At 37.7% G+C, this 22735-nt stretch overlaps 1 protein-coding gene across 9 annotated transcripts in view; it reads right to left on the bottom strand.

Annotated features, from left to right (window-relative positions):
• The window catches only part of HIVEP2 (HIVEP zinc finger 2), a 154490-nt gene that overhangs the window by 25181 nt on the left and 106574 nt on the right, over positions 1-22735 (bottom strand). For all 9 annotated transcript variants that reach the window (XM_026666192.2, XM_026666193.2, XM_087970625.1 and 6 more), the window contains one exon: positions 964-1009. The gene's annotated coding sequence lies outside the window, so the exon portion shown is untranslated. The remainder of the gene's footprint in view (positions 1-963; positions 1010-22735) is intronic.

The following is a 22735-nucleotide window of genomic DNA, read 5'->3' as shown; positions in this document are numbered from 1 at the left end:
CTTACGACTACAATTGATCCCCAAATTTCTGCTGCTAAGCAAGATAAGTGATTTTTGCCCCATTTTATGGTTTTGCTTTGTTTTTTGCAATTCATAAATGAATGACTGCAGTTGTTAAGTTACACTACAGCCATCATAAGTACATGCCAGTTGCCACGCGTCTGAATGATGATCATGTGACCATGAGGATATAACACAGTCATAAATCACTCTTTCCAATTCCGCTGTAACTTCGAACAGTCACTAAACAAATGGTTGCAAATTGAGGACTACCTGTGGATGGGATCTCTTGACATTTTAAGTGTTTTGTTGAAAAGCAGCAGCAGAGGGCGCCAAATTAGAAGCTTGACTGCATCATGTATCGGCGATAAATCTCTTAGAATTTAGAATCAGAATAGAGCTGGAAAGGATTTTGCAGGTCTTCTAGTCCAACTTGATATAAAAGTGTAAATATAAAATACTTTATATAAAAGTGTATAAAAGCTTTAGAAAGGTCTTTATAGCTTCTATGATTTTAAGTAAAAAGTAAATCTAGCAGAATCTGATCCTACATCATTAGTTCGCAAGTCAAAAATCCAAAGATCACAGGCACTATACTTATGTATTTAAGGTAGCTATGCTTTGGAAGCATACAGCATCCTGAATCAATTCATACATGAAAAATAAATTGTATTGATCTATGATTTTTTCTTCAGTTGATAAAGTCTATTTTCTGATTTTTGAGCAGAGAACAGCTACTCTTCAGAAGCGAAATCTTATCATATGTCTAAGGTAATGACTGAATATCAGCATTGGCACTAAATCAGAAAATAGTGCATGCAGTAAATGTATTTACGTGCTTGTTAGATGTTATTGTTTTAAGAAATAAAACATCATGCTATGGTATGAACTAGCAAGAAACAGTCCAGAGCAAAGGCTATGGGATTAAGGAGATACTATTTGTTATTTTTATTTTTCAAATACCTTCATCTTGTTGACATCTATTATACATGATAAATCTTGAAGATTCCTGGAGAGGAAGAGAGATAAAAAAATCAATTAGGGAAAAGTATGAAATCTACAGGGATTCCATAGAATAGGCATTTTGAAATGCTGTAATTATTATTCATGTACAAGAAATGATAAACTCTACTCCAAAGAATTCAGGGGAGTGGATAAAGTTAGTTTTCAAGAATAAGCTTCAAACCTTTGTAGAAGCCAATTCAACTTTCAAGTTAGCATTATTGACTGAAATGTAAGTTATTTCAGAGGCTGCCCTGACCAGCAATTTTAAATAAAATCTAATTTTGAATCTAATTTTGTCATTAAGTCCATCCTTCTGAACCAAAGCCTGGAGTGAGGAAGGGCAGCAAAATTAGTATGCTGAAGCCACTGTAATCTGCTCAAAGGTTTGGCAGAGCGTGATGAAGGCCCGAGCCTTGATTTCTGGCACCTAAAGACCATTCTGGGGATTAACAGGAAAGGATCCAACAGCATATCAAGGGTGGGGTGGATGAAGGCAATAAAGGGGTGCATTGTCTGAGGAGACTATCCGAAGGGGTCGGTGATGGCTATAGAGCTGGGTCAGTGCTCCTATGTGTCAATCAACAGTTTAGCAATTGACTGTAAGGCACTGCAACTGCAATACTACAGGGCAGGCTCATAGTGGTGGTGTTAGGCCTGCCTGGATCCTATGGCTGCTGCTCAGATCTCTGATCTACCTTGGATGTGAAAGATGCTAGCTATGCCACTGAAAGGATTGAAGGTTACACGGCTCCTTCCACAGTATTGCTACAATTCAATGATACAAATGACTATTTGGGTCAAACCGTCAGGTTTTAGTCTATCTACATACAGGAGTGGCTTTTGATTAAGCTACCAAAGCATAACCTCTCTTTCTTCATTATCAGCTACTTATGTCACAGCATTAATAACTATTTTTAGAAAAATGAGATTTCTAAACAATTTGCTTGTTTGATATAACTGCCAAGCATTAAGGTTTTTAAGACAGTGTAAGACACATGTATAAAAACAATTGTAAATACGTTGGTAAAGCAGAATACGTTGGTAAAGCAGAAAAGTATTCCAGCTCAATTTAATGATCTAAAATAGAAAGCCAAGACAAGTAAAGTTCTGAGCAGCAGGAATCCACATGTGCAGGGCCACCACTGATAAGGTTATCCTGAAAGCCACAATCAAATCAGATTTATATTGGGCCTAAAAACAGAACTTTTGAGATGAATCTTTAAGACTTGGACAGATCAGTGTCAGTGTACACAACAGTTCAGACAAATAAGTTTCAAAACTGTCCAGGATTCAAAATATTAATATCACATTTTAAAGTGACCTCAGCAACTGATGCAAAGCTGATATGATGTAAGTATATTTCTTTCAAATAAGCACAGTTTTTGTCATAAGATCAGCAGAGATAAGCCTCACGACATAATGGCTGCAGTGTCTTATTAAAGCAGGCCTACGCACACATGTGCATTTAGAAGGGCTTTCAACACCTATGAGCAAACAAATTGGCATCCATGGAAAACATCAACACCTCGTAAACTTGAACCTGCTCCCAATCAGGTATGAAAATCGGTACACGTGCAATGCCAAGTGTGAAGATGACCTCACTGCTAAGGTCCTTGTTGCATATGCTGAGGTTTGTTCTGAAGTAACAACACAGGTGCAAAATTAGAGGGCAAGACTGATCACATACTGAGCTCAATGTTATGTATGGCTATGATCAAATACCCAATGTCCACTCAGGATACACTACCTGAAATTCCTCAATTATGTTACAAAGCTTATCCTATATTTTTTAAAAATCATGTATCTAGGTATTTAAAAATTATTTGATATTATTGAGTTCTTTTTAATTTTGAAAGGAAGGAATGTACAATGTCTCTGAATACTACAACTGTTTATTAAAGCACAGATATAACCAAACAACGAATGCCAGTATATTATAATGGGATGAAGCACAATAACAGCACAACTGCTGGTGATGTCATGGACATATCTATGTCATTTCCTTTGTAATAATATGCAAATAGTTTGCCTGGGGTGTTTTTTCCACTTCCCAGTCTAGCCCACATCCCCAGTATTTCCTGATTATCTACTATGCTAATACCAACCTGTCCTAAACCTTTTTAACTTTTTCAGATTAGACCAGGTTGGCTAGGGGCTGCTAGTTAATTAATTAATGAGCTAATTAAATGATCAACTAAGCATCCATTTTAAAAAAATACAATTGCTTGTAAGCTAGAAAAACTGATTCAAAGGAAAGCCAGATGGTCAGAAGTAAAATAAGTATGCTATTACATAAATATTGAAAATAACATATTTCCCGTTCACCAAATGTCCATGTCAGCTACAATGGGGGAAAATACTCAAAAGCAGCAAGGGTCTACTAAATTCTATAACCATAGTTGCAGAGAGGCTACGATGATTCCAATAGGCGCAGGATTTTTCAAACTATATCCACAGGATTCCATGATAATTTGATGAAATTGTGTGAGAGGCTAAGGGGGGAAAAGTTGACTTGAATTTAGCCAATTCTCCATCATTAAAGTTTGATCTCTTCAACAGGGCCCAGCACGTTTTTTTAAAAAAACACCAAAATTTTACTCTGATGTCAAGAACTTTATGCAAGCAAAAGTCTGCTTTGATCAGGTGATTTTGACTCCGCTCAGGAAATCTTCAAATAAGGCAGGGGTGTCATATTTGCAGTTCACAGACCAGATGTGTCACGTGCTGGCCCCGCCCAGCCCAGTTTAGCGACGGGAGGGAAGTCCTGATATGTCATGTGATGACGCCGTGACAATGCGAGGTCACCCCTGACATAAGGCAGGAAGATCTGTTTCCACTGCTACATATCTCTCTTTCCCTGAGCAGCTATCTCCCCTTTCATATAGGTAAGCTGTTCAGGTTGACAGAACATTTTAGAATACAGTGGTACCTTGGTTTTCAACTACTTTGAAACTCGTCTAATGTGATACTCAATGCATTTTGAAACAAAAGTTTTGTACTGGTACTCAACACACAAGCTATAACTTCTTGATGTCGGTGTGATTCACTACATTATTCCTAATGGGAAAAAGTTGGTACACATCGTTTTTGGTACTCATCATTCCTCTTGAAACCAATTAACGATGAATACTGTGGTGCCACACTTCATACATGAACAAATATATTTTAGAAAGGAAAGCAATTCCATTTTTAACAGAAATATATAAAAGCTGTATAGAAGTAATCCTCAATTTATAATCATAATTGACCTCAAAATTACAGCTCTAAGTCACGCCAGTTGTTAAGGTGGTCAACATGTGACCAGTCTGATTTTACAACAATTTATGTAGCAGTTAAGCAAATCTGAGGTCATTAAGTGAACGCTATGATCATTAAGCAAACCCATAGCCTGCGATGGACAGGTTTTGCCAGAAACTGGAAGTGAACACAGTTTTGGGAGGGGGAGCGGGTAACCTAGTAAATTGCAGTCTTGTGACTGCAGGATGCTGTAATTTGCCGTAAATGCAGGCTGGTTTCCAAGCATCACAAATGTGATCACATCAAGTTGGGGGGTGGGAATCAAAATTTTGAATCTTGGGTCATAAGTGCCTTTTTTGGATCCATTATAATTCCGAACCAGTCATAAGTCAAGGATTTCCTGTATATTATTTACAGGTGCATGTCCAAATTTTATCACAATAGATTTTGTCCTATTGCTGTACTTTTGTGGTGGCCATATTTGCTAAGAAGCCGTTTCTATACAGGTGAAGACCAAACATGTAGGCATGCCAATGTATCGGAATTCTTGGACAGTACAGCCAAAAGAACAGAAGCACTCAATAGTCGACACTACTTATTCATAATAGCACCCTTCTTTTTTCATTAAGGAAATAATTATAATCAAAGGGGGCATGTTCTTTGACACACAGTTGTTTTATTGGATTTATTATAAATGACTTTGGGGGATTGCAACAAAATAGTGTATACTCCCAAGTAAGATGCATCTGTAGCTATAGTTTTCCACTTTAATATCATCATATCCTACAGATTCATACTAAAGGTTCTCTTTCATTGCCATGAAGAGGAAAAAAGCAAGACTCTAAAAATAAACTTTGTTCACAAATTTCTTGAAAAGTTATTCCCTCAATGGGATTTTGTAAAATAATATTAAATGTTTTTAATAAGATTAAAAGCTAATGTAAATTAATATAAAGTAGAGAGAGAAAAAGTAAGAAAGCTAAAAGTGCAAGGAAGAAAGAAAAAGATACAACGAAATAGATTCCAATCTTCTTTGCAACAGTTATAAGCAGAATTATAAATTTACCTCTCTATATAAAATTACAACATGGCTCTCTTCTTTCTATAAACTATCCTGTCTAATCATCCAAACCATAAATTTTAAGTCCATCTTTTTCTATTTTATGCAAAAATTCCAGAAGGGGTTTCCTGGCAGCAATAAATATATTTTCCTTTTTGAATCAAAATCAATTTGGCTATCTCAGCAAGTTCCATCTTCTTCACTAACCATTCCTCCACTGTAGGTATTGCTAACTCTTTCCATCTTTATGCATACAAGTATCTTACTGTGGTTATCATATACAAAAACAACATTCCATGATGTTTTTTCCAACTGTTCTCCATCTGTCCCAAGAAGAAGACTTCTGGTCTCAGTTGCATATTAATCTTCTAAATCATCTGAATAAGTTTATATATTTGAATCCAAAATTTTCTAACTTCCACCAAGCATGCTAAAATGTCCCTTTTTGTTGTTCATATTTCTAATATAAATTTGAAGTGTCTTTATAAATTCTAGATAATTTCTCTGATGTCAAATACTGATGTGCATTACTTTACAAAACTCTTATTTACTCTCGACACAGCGTGGAGGAGAACTAAAAGTTTTTAGCACACTTTATCATACATTCTTTTCAAGTCTTCTTCTATTTCAAATGAATGTTCATCATTTTGTACACAATTCTATTTCAAAACTAGTCTTATTCAATACCATGAATCTGGCTATTTTAATTCTTTTAATAACTGGAAAAAAGACAACTATTGACAACTATATCCCACTGCAACCAGTTGCTCTCTTGATTTTATTTCCCCTTGACACGATTCTAGTACCTCACAGTAAGTTAGCTATTTGTGTTTGCCTATTTGTTTAGTCTATAAAATGGAAGACTTTTAGGAAAGAATGTTATGAAGATATGGCTACGGTTCAAATAAATAAATGTGCACAAGCAATTGTGAACACTTTGACCACTCTAGGGATCTCCGTTTATATTTCACAATGAAAAAGATGGCCCTGATGTCTATACAAAACCACCTTCAACAAGTTGCTTTACTGTATCTAGCAGATTCTTCTGTACTATGGCTATGGAGCACCTCGAATTCGAGGAAAGAGCTGCTTGGAACACACAGGGGCATTCATGCAGCACCTCTTGGCAGCTCCTTAAAGCAGCCACACCTTATCCTCTGCAGTTGCAGCACAATCCCAGGAAAATACATGTTTGGCTTAGGGAGTTGCCAACATCTGTGGTATGTGTGCATCCATGCCTACTCCAAAGTAACTTTTCCCTTCAAATTCAAAATGCTAACACCGTTCTAGGTCACACAATTGTGTTATTTCAGAATACTGAAAAGAATGATCTTGCCATGTTCACTAAAATTCTAGCTATTCACATCAGATTGCTGTGGAATAAAAGTTTCCAAAAATTTAGCTCCTGAAGCCCGCTTCTGTTCACTGGAAATAAACCAACCTATCTCAATGATAATAACTTCTGCTATATTTTGAATTACTGATCTACATACACCGTACATATTTATTTAAATGAAGTTGGCCTATGACATGCCTTATGGCTGCAACTCATTACAAAAACGAATAACATATAAGTGTTTTTAATCAGAATCCATTTAATCAGAATAGAGCTGGAAGGCACTTTGGAGGTCTTCTAGTCCAACCCGAGTGGCTAGGTGGGCGTGAGAAGAGCCGAGCGAGCATCTCTGCTGCTGCTACCCTTGGTGCTCCAGCCTCAGGCTCTGCAAGTTTGCAAAAGTCCCGGTGCGCAGCCCGTTCCTGCATTCCAAGCACCCAGGCCGAGCTGCAGCTGTCCCTCTCTTGCCAGCGCCATCTCCGATAACAGCGGCAGCAGCAGCGGAAAACGTGGAAGCGTTTTAGCCGCTTCTCGGGTGGGGGAGCTGCCCCCATAACTTCCACAGTTCCTGCCACTGCTGCCGCTGTTATTGGAGATGGTGCTGGCGAGAGAGGGGCAGCTGCAGCTCGGCCTGGGTGCTTGAAATGCAGGAACGGGCTGCGCACCGGGACTTTTGCAAACTTGCAGAGCCCGAGGCTGGAGCACCAAGGGTAGAAGCAGCAGAGATGCTCGCTCGGCTCTTCTCACGCCCACCCAGCCACTCGGGATTAAACCAAAACGCAGCATGCGGCACTCCCAGGTACCTCAAAATCTTTTTTTTTTCCTGTTGTTACGGGGATGGGGGAAAAGCAGGAGCGACTCAGACGCTGTTGTTGGAGATGGCGCTGGTGCGCGGGGGGGGGGGAGAAATTAATTCACCCCCAAAAAGACGTCCTAGCCGTTTTTTCGGGGCTCAAAAAAATAATAATAAGGCCCGGCCTTATTTTGTGAGAAACACGGTATGAGTGAAACTGTTCACTGAGAAAGGAGTGGAACCATTGCAAAATGGTGCCTCCAATCTTAGTCCCTAAGTGGTTCAGGAAATACCATAGTCAATGCTGCCAAGAGGTGGAGGAGGACCAGGAAATGTACAATGCCCCCCTCAAATTATCTAATGCAGGGGAGTCCCCCAACCCCAGTTTGTGGACCAGCACCAGTACGCAGCATGACAGAAACTGGGCCACACAAACAAGTGAAGCCCCGTCCATGAGATGCAGGCAGCATACCCCCTCTACTCACAGAAAAACTCTTTCCATGGAACTGGTCCCTAGTGCCCAAAAGGTTGGGGGCCATTGATCTAATGGTTATCCAATGCTGTTCTAGTTCCAGGCCTAAACACTGACCGAAAAGGGTTCAATCTTTTTTCCCCAGGAGACTGTGTCATTGTAGAGAATCAGAGAGTTGATCTTGAGAGAAATGGACAAGAATCATTATATAAGCAAACAGGGCTAAAACATTTAAGTTCTGGGATATACAATTTTCATTTTTTAAATTTATTTTGTGTTTTTATTGTTTGTAAGCCACCAAGAGTCACTGGGGGTGAGTAGGCAGCTATATACAAGTTCTAAAATATATGAATAAATAAAAATTAATATAGTATTCAGAAGACACTTAGGCAATTTCTTCCCTGATTCACTGCTTTAGCTGACCCTCCACCACTTCTCAATAACCTTTCCTCAAAAAGGGAAGTTGAAGACGAGTGATCACCAGATCCAGTGACAGTGTCTTCAGTCTGTTGGCAACACCACTCCTGTAAAAATTATCAACCATCTCCAAAGTCCACATAATCACATACACATTTTTCACAATTCAGGACAAGCAGAGATCCAAGCCACAGGTGGCAGATCTCGATAGACCTAATCCTCAGAATTCACAGGTCAGGAGTTGCAGATAACATGGGAAGATAGCTGTAGTCCATAAGGAGTTAATGCTGCAGTGAATCTGAGTGAATTATCAGCTGTGCAAATTATTCACAGTGGGCAGAAGGGAGATCATAATGTTAACTCCTCCCTGAAAGGAAATTAGTCACACTAAACTAGTTTTTGGAAAACAGCCTGGTGACACACTAAGAGAGAAATGAGGATACTTTCCCCTCCTTATTGCTATCAACTATGCCTGAACAATTGACCCCAATCTGTGCCGGGTTGAATTATCTTTTTGTCTTTCTCCACCAGTTCTCCAGGTATTATTTTTGGTGCTTCATCTCTTAGAGGACTTCATTAAATCAAGGAGCCAACCAGGATTAACCCCTTCAAAGAGACTTCTCAGGGACAACCATGCCTCCCATTGCCAATAATTCATCAAACCCTAAAGCAGTTGTCCCAAAGAACTGGAAAAGTCCCCAAACAACCTCTGGAACCACCTAGATCGATTAGGTTCCTGGGTCTTACCAGAACTGAACCTGAAATACCGGCAATGCTACAAGATTCTGTGATTCTCTATGATTAACCTTGAAAGCAGATGAGGAAGGGATCTTGCTAGCTGCTAAATGGCTGGATCCCAAGCTTATCTCTATATCCTAACAGCATATATGTTATATACTCACATACTGGTCTCTCAGGATCACTCTTTGATCGTAGATAAGATGTCTCTAATAATTGATGCATCTCAGGTCTCCAACCTTAACATTAAAAAAGGTTGGACAAATTTCCAGCAAATTTCCCATGTCTTTACCCACTCAGGTTTTGGTGATACATGTCATATCTGCTGTTTCATCTACCATTATATTGTAGATCAGGGGTGTCAAACTGGAATCCTGCAGGCCAGATGCAACATGTGCGAGCCACGCCCACCCCGGCTCCACGAAGGGGAAAAACATTGTGAAAGGTCATGTGATATTGTGATGCCACAAGTTTGACGCCCGTGTTGTAGATGAAGTGTGGTCTTATTGCAGGCACATCTAGCATCAATCATCAGCATCACGAGGCCAAGAAGTCTAACATCTGCCATCCAGAATAGAGCAACTAGGTTAGAAATCAAGATTGATAATTTCTCTTCCCCATAATGTCCCACATGGTACTTCTCATCTTATTTCTCTTGACCTAACATTACAGTTAGCATTCATTCCCATGTACATCCAGATTCAATTTCCAAATCAAGCTTCAAAGCCCACTATTGGTTTGTTAGTCAGCTGTGCTTCATATTGCACATATTGGCATACACAATCCCACTTAACCAGATTCTCAAATATGAGCAATCCCTTCTGCATACCATTCTTCCAAAGCAAACAGCTTGCAAGCTCCCTACAGACCTGATCACACCTGTTGCATTACTCATTCACATGTAGTATAATCTATGCAACAACTCTGGCACTTGGCTTCTCAACTCAAATATTAGAGAAAGCTTAATACAGATATATTAATTTTCCTTTCCTCATTTTAGGATACTCTGTTCAGTCTGAAAATAAAATCACTACAAACCAACCTTCTTGCTTGTGTTCCCAATAGACAGACAATAGTTATAAAAATAGATCATGCAAATGAACTCTTTATGGCGTCAGCATCCAGATGAGCATGAATGATCAGATAAGGTTGAATGGTTACAAAGAGCAAACTGTTAAGAAGAGTAGTTGCCTTTTTTAATCACACAGGCTTGTTATATTAAGCTCTTTTCTTCCTACTCAGAAATCAGCCATTATCAACACACTGATAAAGTACATCTGACAAGATTCAATCCTCTTTAATCACATGTTTCCTTCTAACCCAGGAAGCAGCAGTTCACTCAGAATTAAAGGTACAGTGAAGGAGTCAGGAAAGACAAAGGCAAAAGCATAAATCTAAATATAGCAGGACTACCTATTTCATATGATTCTGTGCATATATTTAGCAAGTCTAACACCTGGTTTTTTTTATTTTCTTTCTTGTTTTCAATTCACCTAAAGACACACCAGCTTTCTGCTTTTAAATATATTATTGGCTATGCTCCATTTGATACACAACAATATTTCAACAAGTGGTCCTTATCACTCTGTGTATTTTTTATTGTTCAAAGCCAGCAAAAGACCTGCACTTGTTACTTTTCACTGCTCGTTCTTTTAAATTAAAATCTAGTTTATAGAAATATAGCTAGGAATTTTGTTCTTGAATGTCACTGAACAATTCATAAACTGCTTAACACTTCAGGTAAAACGTGACATGAAATAAGCCAAAGAAGCTAATAAATAGAAAAATGAATAGAAAAAAATCTTGAACAACCTCAAATACTCATTTCTGCCCTGAGAAATCCAACTGCCTGAACTGAGACAGAAACTTTTATATCCAGGAAATAAATACTGTAAAGTATTATCAAGATTAAATCTGCTATCAGGAGACAGAAGTGTTGAGTAATGTTTATTCCATTTGGGTGGTCAGAATAATTTTGACTGATTTCCATTTTGGAAACTAGTTTAGTCTGGGCCTATTCGGAAGAAGGAAAAGATCTTTTCTATGAATACCATTTTACCACACAGCTTTCAAGATTTCCAAGTAAGATATAACATATAAAAAATGTAATAAGGTGAGCCAAAGTATACTGCATACTACGGAAGGAGGAAAAAGAATAAACGAATAAATTTCCACTCGATATAGGAAATGGCATTCACCGCTATCTATGGGTGACGACTTAGATGGCAACCTGTTCAACATTTACAAAACAACACTAATGGAAAAAATTACAGAAGACAGTGATTTGTTATACTGTGATGCATACACCTTCATGTAAATCCAAAATCATTTTATTCTAAATTTAAACATCTGCTCCCCAACAGAAATGGATTTGGTGTCCTTCTGAAAAATGTCAGCCACATGGAAACATCATGATGTTTATGTTCCCCAGAAAAGGAATCCTCTTGGTATGCGCCTCTTCCTACCAACAGCAGATAGCATCTTCTGTTCCTATCTGTCAAGTTTTTCTTTCTCCTCTGAAACAGGTTGAGCTCCCAACCAGCTTCTTTTTGAGAGAAAAAGTCTTCAGAGATTTCAACGTTCTTCCTGTTTTATTTTCTTTTGGGCTAGTCATTTCAAGGTAATTGTGCCACCCTTCTATTGCTTTTTCCTGACGCTCTCTAATCCCTTCTTAATGTCTGCTGCTTTCATGCCTCTCCTTTCCTCATATACTTTCAAATCCATGACATGAATACATTGCCTATCTCTTCACATCCTCATTTCAAGTCTTGCAGACTTTTGCCACTTTATCACAATCTACAAAAATGATCTTACAGAGAAGTCAGCTAATTTTTACAGAGGGTGATCATAGCTTACCTCAGATTTGATTCTCGTCCCTCGGCACTAGTTCTTATTTATGTTGCTCTTCCCACTACCCATTTAAAGAATTTTTTTCAATTTGAATTTATGAAGCCTATGAGAAGATGATGAACATACATCTACTGAAATAATTCTCTTCATTAAATATGTTTGCCTATATGTTACTGTAGGCAGGCAAGCATGGCAGGTCTATTAATCATTTATAAGAAACTAAACTCAAATACCTTGGCCACCTAATGAGAAGAGCCTAATTCTGGGAAAGATTGAAGGCAATAGAAGAAGGGGATGACAGAGAATGAAATAGCTGGATGGAGTCACTGATGCAGTCAGCGTGAGCTTAAATGGACTCCAGAAGATGGTAGAGGACAGGAAGGCCTGGAGGAACGTTGTTCATGGGGTCGCGATGGGTCGGACACGACTTTGCAACTAACAACAAAAGCTTTTCTTGCAGAAATTATGAATTGTAGGGAGGGGGCTGAAGTTCTGCAAATTGTTAATTAGCTGACATAATGCAAGGAAGTAAAATTAGTTATGTTATCAAATTTTGCTTTCTTGCTGACATGTTTGCATCCTACATATAAATAATTACCTATTCTGCATTAGTTATTTTATGAAGTACAATAAATACATAAAATGATTATAGAATGGTCTTTTATTCATTTTATCAATCAGCAATTTTGAAGGAGACTGGATCATTCATTTCAGAATATTTTTAGCTTCTCTTTGACTGTATTCAGCACCCACCCACCCCCCATTTTGCTGTCAGTCTGTACAAAGTGAGTATCTGCAATTCTTCCATTTTATGCACCACAGTCACTTACAATACCAATGAGAACATAGAAAGAACATCTGAATCTTAATACTGAACTTGCTTGTCTCAGGAAAGGATGGTCCTTTTATCATTCACCCTTTTTTTCTTCCTCCCATGGAAGGACTAGAAAAAGAAACTAGCAAATCTGATCTCCTTTTTGTTTTACTGGACCAATTCAATCAGCCTGCCCTAGACATTTAAGCTACCCATGTAGTTATTTCTGTGCACATTTGGCTTCAAACACCAAGTTTGTGAAAATTATCTTCATAAGGTAAGCTATCTGGGCCATCATATTTTTAATAGAATTTTTTTACTACTTTCTTCCAATATACCTTTGTTCCTTTAAAGTTATAGATGCATTATTTGTGAATATATCTTTCACCAGTTGTAATATCAGAAGAGAAACTAGTTAATTCTTATCAAGTTGTCATGTTTCTCTCCTTATGAGTTGTGTCATCTTACCAAAAACAGCAGTTTTCTATTTCCCAAACGTCTATAAATCCTAACCAACAAATTCATCAGATTATACCCAGTGTTAATTCAAAACCTATTAGTGACAACACATTTTAAAAATTGATTTGTCCATCTGATCCAGAGTTTTCCAACTACTGTTTCCAACATCTCAGAAAAGTTTTCCTACCACCTGCTAAATAATTCTTTTAAATGAATGACAGAAATTGAATCCAAGAACTTCAACAACCAATAGTCCACTAAATATTGTAATCAATTTCTAAAAGACAATGGACAATCTCTTTTTAATAAATATATACATGGTATGTATTTACAATCAATTGGGATCCACAGGCTTCATTGCTGGGGTAATTAGATGTTTCCTTTCCCTTTTACACAGAAATGTTTGACTTTTTTTTTAACGTGGGCAACAGTGCCAAAAGCACTGCTTGTCCTGAAGGATGACGTATATCTTCATTGTTTAAGGGAAAGGGCAGGGCTAATCAGTTGTCTTTTATAATTACAATTGTGTTCCTTCATGTATTCATTGCGTAGGCTATTCCCTGCCCATGCAATTCATAAAGCTGCTCAAGTGTACTTACACTGTAAAGGCATGTTACCCTTGAAAACAAGGACACCCAATCTCTCCTTCTATATGTGTGTGTGTGTGTGTGTTTTCTTAAGTTTTCACGGGTATTTATATGTATGCTATTCTGCTTTGTTCGGGTATTTTCCCACGCCATTATAGTTGTGCTTTTAAAGTTGTAGCGACGTTTCGGCAGAATCTCATCTGCCATCATCAGGCTTTTGTATTGTGTTTGTCTGTGAGTCAGACTTTCACAGCCGTTTCTGTTTTAAATTTGGTGCTTAGCCTACTGCTTTGCCAGAATGTTTTTTTTTTCTTCATCCTGATTGGTTGGGAGTCTTGGTCTGTGTTTATTGGTCTTGGAGTTAAATTAAATGCAGATGAAGCTGATAGAATAAGACACCAAGTCACTAACATCCTATGCACAAGCAAACCACCCAAAAGCAACTTACACAAAGAGGAACTAAAAGCCCTGCAAGCCCTAAAGAACGATAGCAGCATAATCATATTTCCAGCAGATAAAGGTAATGCCACAGTAGTAATGGATAGAAAAGACTATGAAACAAAATTGACAGACCTACTCCAAGACTCCACATACAAACCCATAAACACGGACCCAACCACGTATCTGGAAAAAATATCCAAGAAGAAAATCATAACCAGAAACATGAGCAAAGAGATCCAATAGACGATCATCCCAAGAGAAAAATCTTCCAAATGCCCCAAACTATATGGCCTCCCAAAAATACACAAAGAAGGCATACCTCTCAGACCCATAGTCAGCTCCAGAGGAGCACCACTACAAAACCTAACCAAATACCTAGCAAAGCAGCTACAGCCCCATGCTGAAGCAGCAGCTTCGCATGTACAGAACTCATACCACCTCTTGGAAATGATCAAAGATCATTTGTTTTTGTGGATCAGACCTGTGATTTTGCTTGATTTTGCCTGATCCACAAAAACACACAGAGACATAATGGAGACCTAGAAGATGAACAGACCTATGGAACAGCTGTCCTGCCCTACATAAGAGGTACTACAGACAAAATCAGAAAGATACTACACAGGCATCACATCAAGACTTCCTTCAAAACAGACAGAAAAATAGCAGCCATTGTAAGAAACCCCAAAGATAAAATTGACCTGGAAAACCAAGGCATATAAGAAGTCCCCTGCGCATCATGCCCTGCCACATACATCAGACAGACCAATAGAAGAATAAGTACCCACCTGGATGAACACAAAAATGCAGTAAAAAAGCTGGAAAACACTTCCTCACTAGTCTAACACATGAAAGCCACAGGTCATAGCATCGACTTCAATGGCACCAAAAACCTAGCCACTATAGAAAACCCCAGCTACAGAATTATCAGAGAAGCCATAGAAATTGAAAAAAGACCTGAAAGCATGAACAGAAGAGATGACTCCACCAGACTGTCAATTATCTGGAAGCCTGCACTCACAAACAAAAAAAATCTCCACACCACAAGCCAAGCAAACACCTGGGCACAAACAGACCCCCCCTGATACCTCCAGCTCAAACACACCCCAACCAGGCACCCAGACGAAACCTAGCTTCCCAATAAATGACAGTCGTCCGTTTATCCGAAGGCAAGCCGCACTAAAAGCCTCCAATACAGGAAACACAATGTTGCCAGCCAAGCAAGACAAAAAAAAAATGCTACAAAACAGGCAGAAGGTATTAGAAACACTAATCAAGCAGAACAGAGCAAACTCCAAGACCAATAAACACAGACCAAGACTCCCAACCAATCAGGATGAAGAAAAAACCATTCTGGCACAGCAGTAGGCTAACACCAAATTTAAAACACAAACGGCTGTGAAAGTCTGACTCACAGACGAACACAATACACAAGCCTGATGATGGCAGATGAGATTCTGCCGAAATGTCGCTACAACTTTAAAAGCACAACTATAATGACTTTTATGTACACTGAGAGCATTTGCACCAAGACAAATCCCTTGTGTGTCCAATCACACTTGGCCAATAAAGAATTCTATTCTATTCTATTCTATTCTATTCTATTCATTCATTCAACGTGTGACTCTGGGCCGCTTACAAACAGCTTTTGTAGGAGATCGGAGCACCACATCCAAGAGGATTTTTTTGTGTAGAGGGAGAAGGTATCAGACTTTGACAACTCAAACTGCCTGCTTCTGGATCCTGGAGAGTTGGTTATTTAGTGATACAATACATTTGGTCTATAATGAAATCTTTCACCTTTTCAGTGTACATTATGTGCAATAGGGTACACTGTTGTTTTTTTAAAAAAGTCAATGCCACTACAAAAGCAAGGATGCCCAACTGCAACCCTTCTGATAAATATGAACCTGAAATGTTGCATTTTTAAAACTTTTCACACTAGCTTGAACCACAATTTTTGGGTGCTAAAGCTACGCAAATGATACAGATTTTAAGCTTTGGGACAATCCCTGCACTGTTTCCTAGGCCCAAATTGCCTAAATGAAATAAGGAAGGATGAAATTGACAATATATTGTGTACCACTGGTTGTTAAGGATGATGTGGCTACCAAGCACCCTGTTGTCCCTGCTTGTTTTTTTCCTAGCCAAGCAACTGCTGTTCCTCCAAATAAATTCTAAGCTGCAGCTCTATGGGGAGATGAGAAAAGGTAAATCAGGAGAGAAGCTGGGAGGTGGAGAAAGGCAAATGCCCCCCACCCATTTAAAACGTATTTAGAAAAGGATTTAGAAAAGTAAAAATAAAATCTTTATGTTTATTAACTTTCAAATATATGGCAACAGAGCCAGTAATACATTGATTTGGCTAGCAAATATTCCCAAACTGTAGGATCTGGTGCAGAATTCTACGAGCTGGTAAAGGCATCTATGCAACTAAAGTGTAATTATGAGAACAGAAACAGGAATAAAATTTAAAATGTGATAAAACAAGAATGCTTCAAACTTTGCAGAGGCAGTGGTATAGATTATCTAAAATAGTATAGGTTCTCCTGTTTGAGCAGGGAGTTGGACTAGAAGACCTTCAAGGTCCCTTCCAGCTCTACTCTACTCTACTCTACTCTACTCTACTCTACTCTACTCTACTCTACTCTGCTCTGTCTGACATGTTAGGAGAACGGCATGAGAAGCAACCATATGAAATGTTGCATGAAATAATTAACACATTGTCCTTTTTCAGTGTATTAAAGTGATGGTGGAGTGTCTTCCAGTTTGAAGGGCTTCGGCGACAGACAGGAATCCGCGATCGTGCGCGGTTTCTGCCTGGGCTCGCCGCTGGAGCGCCCCGAGCCGGCTGGTTTCGGGGCTAAGCCACCCCGTAGAGGTGGTGAAGAAGGGGGAGACTGCCAGCAGGGTCGAGGACAGCCGCATCTCTCCTCCTCAGCTGGTCAAACTCCCTTTCCCAAAGGCGGTAGGAGTGGCTGTCAGAAATGGCCACCTCAAATAAGTACTCAACTGGAAAAGAACGTGCAGGAGGAAGATAAGAAGTGAAAGTTTTGGCTGACCGGGCTAAGTTGATAAAGCAATAACTAAGGTACCCTGGAATTTAAATTTTACAAGAAATAACATTGCTCCCAAAGAAGAGTTGGAAGCAGTGAAAGAAAGTGAAAAGGGAAAGGTTTGGCTTTTTTCTTCTTCTCTCTCCTTCCTTATACTGACAATTAAGAATAAGAAATTGGAAAAATCTGCTTTGGCATCAATAGGCAATTAAACTGAAAATATAACTAAATGCCAAAGGGACAATAAAGATTTCTGGACATTAAAAACTTTTTCTTCTATAAGCAGGAAGGGAGAGAAAAAGAATAAGGGCAGGATCTGGAAGAGGGAGGAGACTGCCTGGACTTTAAAAGAATCTAAAGTAAAATTTCAATAAGACTTCTAAAAGATACATTTTAACTGAAACTTTGCAACTAAATAGTAACCACAGAAAGAGAAAGTGGAAAAAAAAGAAAGAGCAAAAAGAAACAGTTTGTGTGTATTTGGACTACTTGGTGACTTTTGGATTTTTGGCTATTATAGTTGAATGAATAAAATCAGTTGGGTGGTTGTTTACAATTTTTTACAATGGCATCACTTTTCGATGAATTGAAAATGGAACTTAAAAAGTACAAAGAAGATGCACAAGAAGGGAAGAGTTCCTTTGGCTTCGTTTTTCAATTTTTAGAAATGGAGATTTGGAACTATGAGAAACAACAAGAAAAGACTACAAAACAAGAAGACTGGGACAAAGAAGAAGCCATCTTTAATGAACAAGTAACTCTATGTGGGGAAGAAAAAGGAAAAGGGGGAAAGAAGATGGAGAATTTAAGATTTAAAAAAACAACCAAAGAAAAGAAAAATAATTCAAACAATAAGTATAATACTGGAAAACAACAGAAAAAGGGAATACAGAAGAGGGAAGTAGAGGTAGAGAGACAAGGGGGTAAAAAGGGAAGGGAGAAGAAGAGAGGGAAGAAGGAAAGGAAAAGAAGTTAAAAAGGTCCGGAGCAAGATATAAAGAAACAGGACCTATTTAGAGATAATGGGTGAAAATTTAACTGAAAGGGGGATTCTGTAAAGGTACATGAGATTGTGTTGTTATATTTGAAATAGAAATAACTTTAGAAAATTGGAAACAACATATGATTAGAATGAGGGATAGAATGGTTAGTGTAACTTAGTGAAATGTTTGTGAATAAAGTAAATGAAACAAAATAAATGAGAAAATTGAATTAGGAAGGAATGGGAACACTTTAATTAGTCAATGTTTTATAAAATATAAGTGGGGGGCGTCATACTCCAATCAGTAACTACAGGAGAAATTTTGTTTTAATGAGAAAAGATGATAGACAATTGAAACAGGACAGACAAAAAATATAAATATAATGATTTGAATTGAGATGAAATAAATACAATAAAATTGAGGAAATTAAAAGAGGGGAGAAGCTATGTAGAAAATGCAAAATTGTAATAAGATATGGAATAGAATATTAAAATGAGCATGAACCTGAAATTGTGTCTGCACAAAGAAATGTAACCCGGGATTATGCTGCTTTCAAAAAAGATGTTTTAATTGTGTTTCTTTTCTTTTTGTGAAAACTCAAATAAAATTTACAAAAAAAAAGGGGGGGGATGGTGGAGTGTACCGCCAGAATTTGTCAACCATAAATTAATTTAATAGAGGATGATATATTGCAAAAAGAAAACCTGTAATCAATTGATGGTGGTTGCTGATAAACCTTACAATTTTAATCTAATTATTATTGCTAAATTTATATCTCACCTTTCCTTCAGGTGCTCAAGATGATGCACACATCACTCTCTCCAACTTCTGTGCCACAACAGTAACTCTGTGAGACAGACCAGGTTGACAATACCTTAGCCCAAAATCATCTGATGAAATTCTATAGAGGAGGATGGACTTCAATCTGAGAGACTCTGGTTCTAGTTTATCTTAAATAGTCCAGTTGAAAAAGCACCTTTGGGACAACCATGACCTGGATGATTGGGAATCTCCAAAGACATTTAGCTTAAATGCTGATTGTCGAAGGATACAATATCAAGAATGTCATGTATTCTAGCAGTCTGTCTCAGTACAACTACCAGCTTAAGACTTGCATCATGTCGTAGTTCACTATTTCTGTATAATACCATGTTACAGCCTATCATAAGAATAAAGACGTTATAGCTGTCAAAAATATGAGGACAGGAAAGCTTTGAACTCTTTCCTCCTACATACAGTCATCATACAGCTGCTCACAGGTTGCCGTTGACAATTTCCTGTCTATGCCACCTCCCTGCAGAAATAAAAGAGCTCACTTGTTCATAACTGCTCAGTGAAACCGTCATATTTTCCACTAGTCAATCATGGAACATTACTGAACCAACATTCTCAAATTTGTCCATACTTTGCAAAAAAATTAGTAAAAGCTGCAAGTAGAAACAAGTGAGTGCCCCTATCACTACTGCTTCCTGGCACAATGAGTGCATTTTTAATTTCAGAAATCCAAGACTGCTTAATTCAGAATCTTCTTTTGAAAGGACCCAAGAGTCCAGATTGACAGAAAACATAGTGCATGTTTTCAAGATGTCCAGGATCTTGTACAGTATATAACTGCACATTTCTAAGGTAATTCTGCTTCCTCTTCATTGCTTAGCTGTCCTTTTTCTGGATCAAATTTGGTAAAGGTCATGATTTGCCATTAAATTGCATTTGCTGTTTTACCAGTAAAGGATAAATGCACATAGGTCAGGAAAAAGAAAGCTGCCATCTTATTTATCTTCCAAATAACTCTCTGTCTCACTTTTCTTTATCTAAATCATGCGGCCAAATAGCCACAGAATGCAATATATGTGTGCATTCTGGCAAAAACAAGTGGAATAGTGTACCTCATCAGTCCATGTATACTTGTTCCACTAGTATTCAAGTCAAAACAGCATATAACCATCTGATGAAAGTTGCTAACATGGACTAGAAATTCCTTGCCATCTTGGAACATATTCAGCTTCCGAATAGCAATGGACTAAAGGAAGCATTATTACTAGGGATATGCATAACACAGCAAGCTTCCTATTGTAATTGCAGTGAATGAATGTAACACAACAGAAGGCATTCAAAAAATATAAGTGAATATATCATTTAAAGAGCTCCAGTGCTGCCCAACAGAAAGGATATCTGTTCTAACCATGATGACTCCCACTTCTTGGCTCCTATCTGTACTACTGGTTCTATCTGGCAAGGCTGCTGCTCCATGGTTATACCATAGGCATTTCAGGAAGTCCTAACATCTTTCTGTCCTCCATTCTGTCTCCAAAGTTTGTATGGAAGAGGCAGGGAGAGATTATTGCATCAGCTGTAGTAGAAGGCATTGCTATCAAGGCAATCTGCAGCAAAGCAAAGGGATTAAAAATGGGAATAATTGAATATCTCCTATAAATGTTCAAACCACAGTGAAAGGAAAATCTAAATTTTGGTTATTCTACTTAGAAAATACTTGAGCATAGACAGCAATGCACTGAACATTATCTTCTGAAAAGACCTAAATCCTTTAGTACGCAGATAGAACTAAAAATGGTAGTAAGAGAAACTGAAAAGACTACCAATAATTTTATTCAAAAATAAAGATGAGGCCAGAATCACATTTGCAAGAAATCACAATATCCAAGATTCATGTGTTTTTGTTTTTTGTGAAAGGAATTGTGAAGGCATTTTCATGTAAAATTTCAGTGCCAATGCTGGGTTAGCTCCATATTCCTGGATCTCCCTCAGCAGCCTCTAAGTTGTTTCTCAACATTTATTTCATCCTTTTCTGACTTCTGATCTTTCATAGATCTAACTGGTCCTCTAAGTGGAATTAAGGATCTCCCTCTCAATCATTCAGAGAAACATATAGGATTGAAATTGACAAGATATTGTCATTTCAACTTTCTCTTCCACATGCAATCACCTGCATACATATTGAGGGGCTGCTTGTTGGTTTTCTTCTTCTTTCCCTTTTTACAAAATGCTTTTCGGGAACTGACAGGGGAAAATTATAGTGGAAAAAGAAGTACCATCATTTTGCCTACTGTACTTACATTTCTCTCAATATTTGAAAAATCTGTTTGCATGATTTTTAGATATATGCAAAGGATTACTACTTCTGGTAAGAATGTTTTCAGATAAATAATCCATGTCATCCTCTTTAAAGAGGAAAGTCTCTAAAAGAATTAGATAGATAGATAGATAGATAGATAGATAGATAGATAGATAGATAGATAGATAGATAGGTAGGTAGGTAGGTATGGATGGATGGATGGATGGATGGATGGATGGATGGATGGATGGATAGATAGATAGATAGATAGATAGATAGATAGATAGATAGATAGATAGATAGATAGATAGATAGATAGATAGATAGATAGATAGATAGATAGATAGAAAAAAGTAAGATAAAGGAGTCCCTGCAATTTACTCTGCTATTCATTGCCGACTACAGGGGATGGTGCTCAAAGCTATTGAGTCAGTGCTTTCAGAAGACATTTCTGCAATTCATGTGGTCAACATGACACATGGAGCCCTGTTATCTTCCCACCGATGTGGTACCTATTTAGCTACTTGCATTTGCACGCTTTTGAACTGCTAGCTTAGCAGAAGCTGGGGCAAAGACAAGAACTCACCCCATTGCATGGTGCATCAAACCTGAGCCCAAGCTGCTGGTTTTCCAGCTGACAAGCCCAGCATCTTAATCGCTCAACCACCATTCATACATACATACATACACACATATGTAAGAGATGTGAAAGACATGCTTTTACGTCTTAGATGTGAAAAACTATAATGAAAAAACTAAATATAAATAAATAAAAACATAATGTATATAATATAAATAAAAAAAAATGTATATAATATAAATAAAAAAAAACATAATGTATATAATATAAATAAAAACATAATGAAAAACTGATATAAATGAATGGAAAAATTCGCATTCATTATTACCCTAAATTGATGTGTCATTTAGACATGTTTCAGAGATCGCACACTACCTTGCATTAAATAATTTTGCTTGCAATTCATTTTTATCCATACATATATGACACTGAAAAACGGAGAGGTTTACACCTCCTTACTGAATGTCTTTACTACAATTTTTAAGTATTTTATTTTAATCACACTAAACACAGAAATACTAAGAAAATCTACCATACCAACACACAAAAGCTAACTGGCTCTTTTTCTAATATATGCCAAAGTATAGCACTGTTGTTATAATTCAAAATTCTACATAAACATTAATGAACTGAATGGTCCTGTTTAGAGTTTGATTTTTAGTTCATGTATACCACTGGAATTACAGAATTACTTTCAGAAACAACTCTGGAAAATGAAATATTAAAACATGGAAATAGATTCCACTAAAATCAATATATCTATTTTCAGGTATATATGATCCCAAATTCAAGCAATTTTTCTATTTTACTTTCCCATATCTAGTTACCACTAAATAT

Source organism: Notechis scutatus, chromosome 1 (genome assembly GCF_049901735.1).
Source record: "Notechis scutatus isolate UNSWTSFEM ecotype Mainland chromosome 1, rNotScu1.2, whole genome shotgun sequence".
NCBI lineage: Eukaryota > Metazoa > Chordata > Lepidosauria > Squamata > Elapidae > Notechis > Notechis scutatus.
The sequence above is the reverse complement of the archived record's forward strand: the minus strand, read 5'-3'. Positions and strand labels throughout refer to the sequence as shown.